Genomic DNA, 15,270 nt, shown 5'->3' with positions numbered 1-15,270 from the left:
AGGAGGAAGGGAAACGTAAGAAGGGAACAGCACTTTTCTTCTTTATCCCCAAGTTCCCCTACATGAGGGTATGGGGTACTTAGCTGAATACTAAGAAAATCATAGATACCAAGCAAAGGGAAAGTTATTTCCCTCTCCTCAACACCTGTGAGGCCATATGAGAAATACCATGTCCTGTTTTAAGCCCTTCACACAAGAGAGGTGTTGATAAGCTGAAGGAATAAGTCCAGCAGAAAATCACAAAGACAGTTCGCAGAGATGTGCAAGTGAGTTAGTAGAGGAGGCTGTAGGAGTGGAGTGTGCTCACCTGGAGGAGGGAGGGCTGACACGGGGACCAGCTGAAGCCTTTGGTTACCCAGCTTGGCAGGTGTTACAGAGAATGCAGAGGCAGGTAGTTCTCAGGGGTGTGCAAGGCAAGGACAAAAAGCAAAATTCACAGCTTGCAGCAAGAAAAATCCCCACTGAACACAAAGAAGAGTTGCTCACACTGGGAGAAGCTGAGCATGGGGATGGTGCCCAAAGGAAGGGTGGATGAACTCCTGAGACATAAGGTCTAATTTTAAAGGTAGGCTCATTTTCAGAAGAAAGTTGTATTATATGACGCTTGCAGCCTAAATTTTGCATAGTAACATGAAGAATTTCTGAAATGACTTTCTACAGAAAAGCTGCTGTTGAAACAGTACCAACTAATGTGTCCTGTCACAGACGTTGTGTCTTTGGTAAGATCCTGGATTACAAGAAATCTCCCATTGTACTACAGTGAGCTTTGCATGAGGACCTCCCAACACTGAGCTTCTGGCAAATACAACTTCATCATGTTAAGAACCAAAGAAGTGACAAGAATTGAAAAGTTGTAGGTGTTAGCCGTGCTGAGACACACACAGCTTCTGCTCCTTGACTGAGTACAGTCACACATCACTGATTTGTACCTCAGCTGAATGACCTAACCTTTTAAAAGTGCCTATAGCACAACAGATTTTGTCATAATAAAAGTCACAGAGGCTTTTCCGTTAAAAAAGTAGAAAATTCTCCATTTTGCTATGTCTCCATTGACATAGCAAAAAAAATAACCACACCCCTAATCTGCAGGATTTTAAGACTACTGCAGTAAATAAAATGTGCAGTTAAAGCTCCAGTGTACATGAATGTTTATGCTTTAAGTTATGAACCATTTGGGAATATTCTGTTAGATTGCTGAAGTTGTTAAATATTCATTTCCTTTTTTTTTTTTTTAAATAAAAAATTCCTGCTGTATAAGAATAATAATGATTATTTTATTGTTACTATTTTGTGTTTTATTTCATAGAAAACTTTAGCTTATATTATCTGGAGTGAAAAGAAAAGTAATTAGGAATCTGCTTGTATATAAAAATCAAATACTTGAATATGCAAATGTAACCAGAGTTTTAGAGTATGTTAACAGACCTGTGAAGCTATTTGCATGTTATAAATATTGATTGACTTACTGATTAAATTTTGGGGTTTGTATGCATGGTTTTTCTTTCTTTTTTAACCATTTCTTAGTGTTTTGCAATGGGCTTGGGCCCAGGTGCTGAGCTGCAGATGGGCTCCTTTTGGGGTCATGAAGACTTCCACTAATAAGTTAGAAGCTTTCTGGGAAAGGAGGCTACTTATTATTATGTTTTTCATATTGAGCATGGGTCAGTGTTGTCTATCTTTTTCCCCTTTAGGCGTTCCCTTAAAACAAAAGCATGTAATAGTAGACAACACAGTCTGGTAGGGCCAGTGTGGGGAAAACCTAGGGCAAAGCAAGAAACTCCTACTGACACTTTTTAGGATATGCAAATTAAATTATTATTTTTATAAATGTGAGAATGTGAAATGTTTATTTATTTTGATTACTCCAAAGTTGATCATATAGAATATTAATACTACATTTTTGTTGTTGTTTTCCTAAAGGTCTTTTCCTGTTGTATCCCTGGAAGCAGCTGTCTTCTATACTGCATCTCATTGTGCATAGGTTTCTTTGCAACACTTATTTATCAGTTCTTGCATGTAAAAAGGTGAATAAGCTAATTAAGTTTTAGAAGGTAGTACATATTAAATAGAGAAATTTAGAGAAAATTGCCTGCCCTCTAATTAACCTTCAACTGATATTTCAAAAAGTGAGTATAAACAAGGTTTTGTGTAAAATGTGGTCTTATGAGAAACTCAGTGTAAACTGTTGGTATTGCTGACAGACAACAGTTTAAGTGTGCTCTCAAAGTGCATGTAGGCCATGCTAATGTTTTAATACATTCAAATACAACCCTCAATATTATACTGTTATCCAAGTTAAACAGTGTCTGATAGACAGGTCCGTATTGATAGTTTTTATGATCATTAACTTCTACAGCTGGTTTGAATCAAACCATATCCATGACACCATTTTTCCTAGAAAAGACTGAAAACTAAGATTAAGAAAAAAAAAAAAAAAAGCCAACAGAGGTAGGGGAGAGGGTCGGTTTCTGTTCTTATTTTTATTATTTTGTTCTTAAAAAAAAAGGTAGACAAGAGACTTCAGGTCTCCACTTGTTCTCAAAACCTGAACAGTGAAAGAAGCAGATTTTGATTCAAGAGGCTTAAAGGCAATTTGGTCAGGGGTAGGGCTGGAATATGTGACTCAGAGAAACATGCCCTTCTGGATTGCTGACTGAGTTTGCCCTACTTGGCTGTCCACTGAAATGAGAAGAGTCTGCCCTCTTGCTATTTCCTCTGCCTTCTGTCTCAAATAGCTTTTGTGACATATGCCAGAAACTTAATTGCCAAGTCCAGCCTTGTATCCTTTAATATCTATCAGTCCTTTGGAAACTCAGCAGCACTAATGTTAAGTCCAGCAAGGCTGTTTTCAGATATGTGTTACTTCCCTATAAAAGCCAAAGCTCTGCTTGAAAACGGCATCATGGGGTTCCACCCCTTCAGAAGTCTCACTAACACTGACAAGCCAGGGTCCAATTCTAGGTAAAATTCTTCTTTGTATCAGGAAAAATAGTTTCTTCTTAGTTTTGCATCAATAGATTTGACTCAACTATTTCAGCTGTCAATGATTCAAAGAAAATTATCTTTGTGTAAATAATAGTCAAATAAAGTTGTGTTCATCTCAGTAGCGTTGGTACAGGGGAACAAATCCAGAGGAGGGCTACAAAAATGATTAGAGGGCTGGAGCACCTCTCCTATGAAGAGAAGCCAAGTTGGGGTTGTTTATCTTGGGAAAAAGAAAGCTCTGTAGAGACTTCAGTGCAGCCTTTCAATATATAAAGGGGACTTATAAGAAAGATGAAGAAAGGCATTTTACCAGGGCCTGGACAGGATAAGATTAATGGGTTTAAACTGCAGATAGATTTAAATTGGATATAGGAAAGAAATTTTTCACAAGAGTAGTGAAACACTGAAATAGGTTGTCCAGGGAAGGTGTGGATGCTCCATCATAAGAAGTGTTTATAGTCACTGGACAGAGTTTTGAGCAACCTGATCTTTCTGTGGGTATATGTCCCTACCCACAGAAAGGAGGATGGACTTCATGATCTTTGTCCCCTTCTATATGGCACTTGTGAGACCTCAAATACTGTGTTCAGTGTTGGGCACCTCATCACAAAAAGGATATTGAATTGCTTAAGTGTATGTAGAGAAAGCAACTGAAGGTGGTGAAAGGATTATAAAACAAGACTTAAGAGGAGCAACAGAGGAAATGGGTTGAAAAGTCTGGATAAGAGGAAGCTTGCTATAACTGTCTGAAAGGAGGGAGCTGTTGGAGATACTCCTCTGCTGAACTGTCAGCACCATGAAGCCCAAGCCTTTCCTCTTCCCTTATGGACTTTCTTGAAACTTCATCCCAAACTAACAATACAGTGGCTTGGCATCCTTCTGGCTTATAATATGTCCTTTCATCCTTCACAAAACTTTTAGTGTTTCCATTTGATAATACACAGTTTCAACAAAGAAAATGTATATTGACAAACTTTGGCTTATTTCATGTGTACTTTGAACTAATACTGTTTTTCATATTTTGAAAAATACAATAGAAAGCCCTTTGTGATTATGGATAATAAATTGATGATACTACCAAATACTAAATAAAAGTCAAACCATTTAAAAATCAGGATGGAATGTCATTCTATAAGGTTTAGGTTCTCTGAGCACACATCTAAGATATAGACATAAAAATATTTGCCTATAAAATAAATACAAAAGAAAAATATAATAACAGCCTGAAAGAACAAAGCAAAAATCTTGACTTTGGCATGACTTTTAGATCTCATGGATCCATTACTTCAAGGTCAGGAGAACTTCCTGATTTCTATTCAAAACCAATTTTCTCTCTGCTTTCTGACCTCAGGTCAGAAAGATAAATACCAATTTTACCATGACTGTGTTTGCTTCATTTTTATCTTAAAGAAATTATAGTCGTTTGTCTATTATTCTAGAGGATAAAGTAATGAATGATCAGACAGACTTTCAAGACATTCATCTAATTTCATTTGCAGTAGAAAGACTTGTCATAATGCAACATGCTACCAGCCTCTCAGGCTCAGAGGAAATACAACACAAGGATAAGTTCCTCATTAAGATGCTGTATTTTGATAACGTTTAATGAAAATTCTTCTTTGCTGTGCAAACTACTCATCTCACCTGAGTACCTTAATTACTAACAGTCAGTTTGGCACATCCATAAGGAGATGCTCAGCAGGTTCAAAATGCTAATTTGGTGGTTGGGAAGAAGGCTGACTCATTTGGTCTTGCAAAGCAATTGATAGATAAACACTGTTCACTCCTGAATAAATAGCTCAACAAAATCTTATAGAAAGGCACAGGAAAAAGAATGTCTGAGAGAGCAGCTCTCAGCTAGTGTGGCAGCAGGATGGGTCCAGATGAAGGAGAGATGCTTGCTGAAATGTGGAGTTAAACTATCAGATTGGCTTGAAGTCTAAGGGATCACAACCCTAGTTGCTGTAAAGCTTGGTAACTTCCTTCTCACTGGCAGTGTCAAACTAATTTTTTTGACAAAAAACTGTAAACATCTGGTGTTTAATGAGCCAGGTGTGCTCAATTATTTGCCATTGATCGTTGTGAACACTATAGAAAAGACCCACATGGAAGGTGGGATTTTGCGATCTCAGTAGTGTCTTTACTAGAGCATGGTAAAAAAAAGACTGCTGAAAAGATTTCTAGAAGGCACCTGAGAGGGTTAGCTGTTGGTGACTGGTTGTTCAGCTACAAAATGGAAAAGACTGAAAGCTGTTAATATAAACATATCAACATAATATGCCATTTTGGCATTGTGTTGTATGTTCTTTCACACAACAGTAGAAAATTGGTTTATACTACTAGTTCTTGCACATGACACTGGGTAATGGTGGGGAGATTGCTGAAAGGGCACAAAACTAATGTTATAGCTGAGAGAAAAGAATCTCTACACATTTATTTATTTATTTATATTTGTGTAGAAACAAATACAGCTAGGATAACTGAAACAACTTTCAAACCTATTTCAATCCCAGTAAAGTACTTTTGTTGGGAAGAAAATAATTAATGGTAGTATTTTTTCATTTTGAAATGCTGAAGTATTTCTAATAACTCAAAAAAGAGTCATGTTCCATACTGGAAAATGTTTTTTTTTTTTTTGTAACTTCCAAGCTTCATTAAAAAAAAAAAAAAAGTGATTCCACTTTCAGTTAAACACACTCTGAGTGTGTTTGCTCTTCAATAATGCCAGTAAATCACAAAATCACTTAGTGGCTTACCTTTAGCAAGTAAAACAAACAATAGATTTGAAAATGCAGTAGAGCAGAGCCAGAGAATTGTTGTTGTGAGAATTAGGATGAGCTCATGGCAAAAGAAGCAAGAAATGACATTATGATGTTTCCTTTTGCCTTCTCCTGAGCCTGTACCAAATTAGACTGGTTCAGAATCCAGTGAACTGTTTTTCATTCTGGTATGAGAAAGGAGTGAAGCTTGTGTCTCTTCATCTGTTTGTTTGTTCAACCTAAACAACTCTTAGAAGCTTCAATGAATTTCAAATACATGTACATCTGCCAGAAAGGTTAGCAGTTTCGTATCCCTATGGCTGACAAATATTAAGACAAATGGGTACATAAAGGACAGAAACCTGAGGAAATGGATGCACCTGGAGCTGAATAAGCTTTGAACAAGATTATCAGAAAACCCATACAGGAGAGAGCCATTATACAGACTATACCATAGGAGAGAAACTTTGATCAGAATTTGTGCCTTACTAGATACTAGAGAATTTAACAAAAAAGATGCATTTCTGCAAAGGACCAACTACGTTATTTCTGCTGCTCAGAGGACTACTCACTTGATTTTTTAAGTGCGGATTTGATAAATACAATGAGACATGCAGTCTGAAGGACAGTGCGATGACTTACGCACGTGAAACAGCTAATTTAAAAACCACTGTGCTACCAAAGAGAGGAACGAACCTTTTATGTTATTAATTAGAGATAAGTGAATAGGTCTGAATCAAACAAATCTGCTCAAGCTGTAATCCCATGAGATAAAGCTGAACAAATGTTTCCTTCTCAGATATTTGATTTGTTTTCCTTTTATTCTTTTTATTGCTTAGACCACAGAGGTTCAAAACATGGTAAGTTTGCTCATTTTGAGGTTCATTCATTTCTATTATAATTGTATTGTGAATGAGCAGTGAGGGGATAGCTAACATCTGTAAATGGCTTTAATGCACCATGTAACACTACAGCTATATTAGTATCCTTTAACCAAAGGAAATATCCCTATTAGGAGACATGTGAGAACACATTTTCCAGATGTATTAGTAGACATATTTGCATGCATTATTATAGAAAAAAATGGATTTTAATTAAGAGTTGAAGCATTGTTTTATAAGATTGTAAAAACACACTTTTACAGTGGATAGCATGGTTAGAAAGACAATTATGCACAGCTCCCTCCTTCTGCTTCCCCCTCTCATCCTTCTTCTTCCATAAGCCCATGTACAACTGCGTATGGTACAACAAACAGCCTTCCCTGTAGTTTTCCACCTAGCCCTTAGCTGTAAAGGCCTGTTACATTTTGTGGGCATTTTTCACAGTCACAGTGAGTAATGAGGATCACAGGTTACGCTGACAAAGATGAGTTCATGGCTGTGGATGTCCACCGAAGACCTGCCTTCTCTGTTACAGCTGCTCACAGCGTGGTGGGATGGAGGGGAGAAGCAAAATGTCTGTCATGTTCCCCTCCCACGATGTGACACAGTCAAAGCTGTAACAAGCACTTGCGGTTGTTGCCCATATCACTGCAATGCTAAGGACAGTGAAACAGTAGGCAAAAAATACCTGCTGAGTTGACTTCTACATGGTATCACCCCCTGCAGAGGCTTAGCTGATAATAGCGCTCTACCTTTTCTTAAAAAAGTGATCAGTAGCGCAGTGGGATGGTGATGGCTCAGATGTGGCTTCCTCTTAGCCTGTCAGCAGAGAAGATAAATGAAAAGTAATAAAACATTTTAAAAGTTGGTCATAAAGTGAAGTAGGATTTTATGATCCAGAGCTCAGTCACTGAAATGAACGAGCAGCCCTGAAGTCACTAGCAGCAGTTCCACTCACTTTATAGTGTATGTAGATTTCAGAGTATGCTGATGCTGCTCACCATTTGTCTTTTAATCTTTTGGTTTTATCTTCAAGGTGAACTGCCAGACTTGGTTGTGGTATGTCAGTAATGAGCTGTTACCAGAAAAATTTATGTTAGCACCACAGGCTAAAATCAACTCTCAGTAAACAGCAACAGAGCTGTAACAGAGCCACAGACTATGCCTCTCTGACTGTGCTTCATCCCTGCATGATGAACTTGGCTAGGAGACGATATACACAGCAGTTTCTGTTTTTTGCCAGTAACATGGGAGAATAAATGGCTTTACTGAGGAAGAGCAACCAGCAGGACCAGCTCCAAAACTCGTGACGTTACACAGAAGGAATGTTTTTGTATTGTCACTTCTTACTTCACATGTAGAGTCCAAGAGGATTAGCAGTGCTCCTGAAGGCAGGGAGAGAAATAAGAGTAGAATAAAATCAGGAGACAGGAATCAGGAAACAGTGAGAAAGGACATGTGTCAGAGGCAATGGCTGCTATGGTCTGAAAGAAATGTTAATTACATACTTATAGACCTGGGTGAGCAGCAGCATCCCAAAATACCTGAAGGAGAACTTGTATGGTTATGGGTGGCAGCAGCAGCCCCAGGGAGTTCTGGGCACAGCATGGCTTTAAGAGACAGTGAAGCTGTTCTGGGAGATCCTCATTGCCTGCTGCTGAAAGCTCTGAAGCAGAAGGAGATGATAAATAACTGCCAAGGAAGCATGAAAGGACAGGGTGCAGAGGACAAGCAGATGGAAGGGAAATATTATGTCTGATGGTGTTTGGGCTTGGGTCTCAAGAGCAGCACTGGAAGGAGGGGGCCAGGTACTGGGCAAACCTGAGAGGGAGAGTCTGGTCAGCAGTTTGCTGCACAGAGAAAAGCCATCAAGGCACCACCTCAGGTGCTGGGAGGCCCTGCCACCCAGCTTGCCCTGTGCACCTACATCTGCAGCACAGCCTGGCCCAGCCCCGCCATGGGTGGTCGTAGAGAAAGCCCTGGATGGCTGCCCATGCTGGAGACCCACCTCCCGCCTGGCTATCAGTGCTCAGCATGCAGCCTGCGGGGGGCAGAGGGGGAAGGCCTGGATTCTGCTCCACTAAAATCAATAGGGAGCTTGTGGTGCTGGTTGAAGTTGGACTTTTTAGTCACAACAAAACTACGCTGCAGGCTTCAGGTTCAGAGGTGAACAGCAAGCAAGCTAGATACAACGTTTTTTCTTTCCATCAACAGCTAATGAAATAGAAAACAAGTGGAGCAGACACCCACACAGGCTTGGTGCTTATCTGAAACAAAACACAGGATGTATTGGATGGGCTAATAGCTGTGTGGAGAGCTTCCTCACCTTCCTCATTCTAGGGACAGATACTTTAAAAAAGCAGATCACAAAGGAAGAATGCTTTCCTGTGTTTTCTTAAAAACATTACTGATGTTGCCTTTCTTCAGCACTGCTTATGGGGCCAAGCCAGCCACCAAACACTTGCCTTACCTCAGCTTTGCCCTTCTTGACAAGAGGGAAAGAGGATGATTATTTGCACTCTTTTATTTGTTCTCCAGATAGATTTTTTGTTTTCATTGTGTTTTAAGAGTTGCTTCTTGTCTTGGTCATGGCTGACATTTTCCATGCTGTATAAACTTTCATAGTCAGTCCCTAGGCTTCAGCAACACTTCTGAAATACGTAATTTTATGATACACCATAAGTCAAGGCTGGGCTTTTGGGACCAAATTCTCTGCCAATCTCATTTCACTGAGTTAATAAATTCGGCAATCCTGGCAAACAGGAAGCACGAAGGACAGCACTTGGACAAATCCGCCCTCATGTCTTTTGAGAAACTGTCCCAAAAATCTGCCTCTTGAAGACTTGGCCAGGTGCTTTCTGTATGAAATGAAAGCCAGATCTTAAGGGACACACTCCATCAATGATTATTTTTTATTTATTTATTTTTAAATAAATAAATCTGATACTCTTTGTGCATTCACATGGTTTTAGGATCTTCTCTCTTGTGGCCACACCCACCACTGAAATAGGGCAGTGCTGAAAGCTGTGAGCTACATATTCAAGGTTGTTCAGATATTTTAAAAGTTGTGTGTGTGTATAAAAACATGAGCGGGTGTGCACCAAAGGCACACAGAACAGCCCAAGGAGCCAACAGCTGGCTGAGCTTCTCTGCAATGAAAAGGGTGGGTACAAGGTTTTTTAGCTTGAAGGTGACTATGATATGACTTACGTTACTTGTTTATGCTATGCTGGCAGAGATGTAGTGCAGGGAGGAACATACAGCAGGTCTTCCAGAGGGCTGCTCAACCCACAGCCCTGAGCAAACATTATGGAAGAAAATGTTAAAGTTTCAAGCAAGTCAGATAAATCAAAGTATTGTTAAACTTAGATGCAGGGAGAGAAACACTTATTCTCACTGGTAAGTTTTGCTCTGAAGAAGAGGAAGAAAAAAAAAAAACAAACCAGACAACTCTTGCTTTGTGTTTTTGTCCATCCTTTCTCACCTCTGCCATAAGACATCAGAAAATACCTGGAATGCCAAGAGTCAGTATTTATTGTCTTTTTAGAGAGTGGGGCCTAGCAGTTAATGAGAAAAGAAAAAAAAAATCTACTACAATTAATCCTGTTGGACAGTAATGTACAAAGTGTTTTTATGAGCTGTAGTCACATGGGCATTCAGACTGGCATATTTGTGTACACTACCATAAACTCGGATGGGTACACTTTGTGCTTGCTCTGCTCACAGCCTCCCAGATGCAATTTACTACTTCCTACACCAATGATCTGCACAGCTGTGAGCATCAGGGCTTAGATTCTAAACATCATCCACTGGAATTCCATAATTCCTTCCCCTAAATTTGATATTTCTGCACATAAATTTACGTGCTAGTTTTCTCTTCTCATCCTGGCTTCACACATCCCAAGGGAGTTACAAAGAAGGCAATAAAATAAAAATAAAAAGCCCTAAAATAAACTTTTGTTTTGTCTTATTGATTGTGACTGTACTTATATTGTAACACCTCTCTGAGAAAATGTTATATATATATATATATTTCCCTAATGCATTGTTACTTTAGAAACCTACAGTGAATTTCAGTTTAGTAAAACACATGAAAGCAAAGCTAGGATAGGAATTTGCCTATAAACTACACAGTAGTTTCAGGGGAAAATATTTCCAAGTTTTATACACCTTATGTTAATTCTGTCCTTTAAATATGGTTTCCACAAGAGTTTTCTCTACTGGGACTTGTGACTTTTCATTGTTTTAATCCTTATTAAGCTTTCCTGGTGTATATGAAGGTTGCTTGGTGAATTCATTAATACCAGTATATGTACCATTCAGTGATTTCTTGCTTGTCCTTTGGCAGCTTTTGTGGGGTGAAAGCTGTGCTGTGTGGTTACCCAAGAAACAGGACTTATTTTTACAGTGTATCAGCCTGAAGATCTGACATTCCTCTGGGAGGATGCTTGTAGGCTTGTCAGGCCAAAAGACTGCTCATCAAGCTAAGTATGAAGAATACATTCCTTTGCTCCAGCTCCCTTGTAGACTAAATCTCACCTTGGGTCTACTAGATGCACTCTTACCACATTGTTAAATATCTGCTTAGAAGACAGGGGAAACTGTAGGCCTAAATGTCACCTCACATTGATTCATCTAGAGACATCCAACATGTCTATGTCTTTGACATGGTGTTTAGACTGAAAAAGATTAAGCAATGGTAACAAAGCTGCTTTTATGGGTCACTCATATACTCAGCAAGGTAGACAGGCAGTAGGAGTCAATTATGGTGGCAGTTGTTCTGAAGTTAATATTTCCCTTTCTCTGGCCAAGTAGCCAAGCTGGTAGATGAAGCAGGATGATATCCCAACAATTATTGAAGTGGCAACTCCTACTGTGTAGACACAGAAGTTATGTGGCTTGGGGAAATCTACTTCCTTGCACTGTGAGTAAAGCTAACTCATTGTCTACTGTTGGTAAGCACATTTAGATCTGAAGAGGTAGGTCTCTTCCAGGAGCTGTGGCTTGCAGATATCACTTGCAAAAGCACATGTGCAGGAAAAGAAACAGAATACCATGAGCTGAAAAGCATCTTATTTTTCAGTTGCTACATGGTTAGTTTTTCAATCAGCTTGGTAGTTGCTATGATTGCTTGTGGCCATAGAAGCTCTTTGTCCTTGACGGTCTTTGCATTTCAGACCACTGAGTAGGACTGTTATGGAAAGATACATAGTCCTTCACTTTATTATATATTTTTTAACAGAATTTGCTCATAAAGCTGGTAGGAAGCCTTACAGAGTTCCACAAGGCCTAGCACAGCACGTGTCTAAGAAGACATTGTGTACATACATGTACTTTTCGTTAAAATGGTGGCTAGGGGAAGGGTCATGCAACTTTGCAGAGATAACAGCACCAAAATATGTGGAACCCAGCAATGGAAAATGTATGAGGAGTGTAAAGGCAATATCATCCAGATGCCCCATATATTTAGAATAAATTTTAAAAATGAGTCTGTTTCCAATGTCTTCAACTGTATCAGTACTTTTATGCATATTGCAATCAAGAAATAATAAGTCAGACAAAAGATACTAAGGCTTGTGATTCTTTAATTTAGTACCTTGCCAATGTCTTTATATGCTGGGGAGGTGAGTTCTCATTTTTAAGCTGTTTATGAAGAACCAAAGAGGCAGAAAAGCTCAGTGCTCACAAACATATCAGAAAAAAAAGGTACAGTCACCCTAGCAACAAGCCCTTTATGAACAGTTTCAATACAAATAAGCTATTTGGCTGTGATATATGTACCAGAAAATGTCTGGAAACATGATGAATTCCTTTCTAAGAAAGGAAGGATGGGCATTCACAATCTGTAGTAGTTCTTTGTGTCTGTTTGAGCATATGCTGGGTGTCATTTGGGAATAATTTTCATTTGATGCTTTATTATTAGGAAAGAATATGCAAACTGTGTATGGAAGTAAAATAATACATATATTCAGCTAGACCAAATGGCAACATTTTGCATCCATTCACTGTTCCTATTATCCTGGAACAATTACAGTCCTTTACAAAGGATTTTTAGCTGAAAAATATCAGCACTGGAGACTATCAAATGAAAAATATCCTAGGAAACCAACACTTTAAAATAAAAACCTAATTTAAAAAAAAATATTTCAGCTTTACTGGCTAGCCAGAGGAAGGGTGATTCACACTGTAGGTTGAATCCTGGGTATATCTGTGGATGGAAACCACTTTCTGAAGATGACAGCTGTTCTCATGGAGTGTGCCCAATGCAGAAGGCTGTACGTGTGTGTTTCTTGCTATGCTTTCCAGCTCTGACAACACACTCAGTCATAATGTTTTGTAGGATGTCAAATTTTATGTGCACTGAGTAAATGGAGAAATGCCTTCTGAGTTGTGTGTTATTTCTGAGTTTCATTATGCAGTTGAGATGACAAGAAGAGGACAGGCAACCACAGCACTTTCCATTGATAAGAGCCCATTATGTCCAACTTCGTGACAAAATAACAAAAGAGTGAAAACAGTGAAAAATGAGAGTGCTTGATGATGTCCACAGGCCAGATATCTCTAATATGGCTGCTAATTATTTTAGTTAGTTTTACATCATGCCAGGGGATTTATTTTATTTTTTTTTATTATTTTTTTTTTCCCCAAAATGAATGCCTGCATCTTATTTAGAGGCTGTGGCCTTGCTAAGCTTTGTTTGCCTGTTTAAAACATCTATTTACTTCTTGGATAAGGCAGTCCATAATTTCTGTGGGAAGAGTAACGTGTATCTCGAAGTCATTTTCACATTTCATTTGCATCATCCAAAGCAAACAATGGACAGCCATGCCAAAACAGTGACTGAGAGAGCTGATACTCCCAGGTTAGTCTTCCCTATGGGGCTCACATCTCCCAGCCCTCTTGTTGTGGCATTTCAAAGCTGGTACATACAGGGCAGGTATGGGGACCCTTGCACACAGTGTCTCTGCTGGAAGGTGGCAAACTCCCAGCAAGACCAGGGCTTCTAGGTGGCCTGTGGCAAGGCATAAACCTTGCTTCTACTCTCCCTGCTCTTGCTTCTCAGGCAAGTAATCTGCCAGTGCCTTGAAGCAGTACTGAAATAAATTAAATTTATTATCCGTAGAGCTTAGGGATATGGTTTAGTGGAGGGCTGTTAGCGTTAGGTTGGAGGTTGGACTCGATGACCTTGAGGTCTCTTCCAACCTAGAAAATTCTGTGAAATGGGTTCCCACTTTCATCACTGCTTCATTTTTGTTTTTACTTTTACAGTAAATGTTAAGTGGTCTTTTAAGAGGTTCTCCTCTGAATGAAGGGTCATCACTATGCATGGGTTGAGAAGTACCAATATAATGTCTCACTGAGAATACAAAAGGTAAGAAGATAGAAAAGAAACACACTTGACAACAAGTAGGACAACAGGTGGTAAATGATAATTTTTAACAGTATGGTCATGATGCTGCATCTTGTTTTACATGAGCGGATCTCTACAGCTGTGGAGCACACAGCTGCACTTAGCCTCTGAGAGTACAGAGGTCCAGCTAAAGGAGCAGCATGTGCTGAAAATGGAAAAAAAAAATGGCTTCAGGATCACCAAAGCTTTTTTCGAATTCTTTCCAAAATAACAACAATGACCCAAAATTATTCCAGTCAATGTTCCAGTTTACGTGAAAGTTTTGGTCATAGACCAAAAGTAAGCAAAAGCAAAGAGGAATGTTAGTTCTGATTCTTAGCTGTTAAGCTAACAAAGAAAAAGCAAATGATGTAAACAGACCAAAAGAAGAGCCATTTCAGGAATCTCACATTGAGAATGCCTGATTATTTTCTGGCACAGAATAAAACTGTTAATGAGGAATGTAGAACTCTGCTCTGGAAGTGATAGATATGTTTTAATGGGTACACCTAATCAGAAAACTTTGGATTGGATATAAGCAAGGTAATAAGGCTAAATTATATGGTAGGATTTATGCCAGAATTGTCATAGTGTGGTGAAGATGTTTTAAGCCTGGAAAGTTCTGTGATGGACACCAAGCCCAGATAGACACCATATCTGTGATTCTGTGATTGATCTGCTTGGGGATCTCAAGGAAGTTTGTGTTTTGTTGTTGTTCTTTCCTTTAGTACTTATTTAGGGTAAAATTCTGGGAAAGAATACTGTTAATTGTGTATTTTGTCACTTGCCACAAAGATATTTGATTTTGATACAACCTCTCCATGTTACCATAACAATAAAGGAAAATTTCTCATATTGTTAATATTACACCTGGCAGTATGCCTCTCATTCTCTCTCTCTCTCTCTCTTTTTCTTTTTTTTTTTTTTTTTAAATACAATGCCATATAGAAACTCCTTGCATTAGTTACATGTTTATTTAATTCCTCTTCAAGAGCATTGCTATCTGTTAGGATGATGTTAAAACCTAGAATGTGTATTTTCCTTCATTGCCTGAAAATATGATCTGACGTCAACATAAAAAGTCAGTTAAATTAGAAACCGTTTGATCATTGGTAGGTAGGGCAGAGTATGTTAAGGCAGCTATCTTGGCATATATTTTAAAACATTTTTCCTATATACTGTTTCTTCTCAGCAGGGCAACTTTTGTTGTTATACAGCATGCAAATTTCAGTTTTTCTAAAACTTCCATATACTT

General features: G+C 38.7%; 1 long non-coding RNA gene across 1 annotated transcript; it reads left to right on the top strand.

Annotated features, from left to right (window-relative positions):
- Positions 1-234: 234 nt before the first annotated feature.
- On the top strand, positions 235-1,492 carry LOC311432795. Its single transcript, XR_014690337.1, has 2 exons — positions 235-565; positions 661-1,492. It is a non-coding gene; the product is annotated as an uncharacterized lncRNA (long non-coding RNA).
- Positions 1,493-15,270: the final 13,778 nt, after the last annotated feature.

This window comes from Aythya ferina, assembly GCF_964211825.1.
Source record: "Aythya ferina genome assembly, chromosome: 2".
Taxonomy (NCBI): domain Eukaryota; kingdom Metazoa; phylum Chordata; class Aves; order Anseriformes; family Anatidae; genus Aythya; species Aythya ferina.
This window is presented reverse-complemented; position numbering and strand designations above follow the sequence as displayed.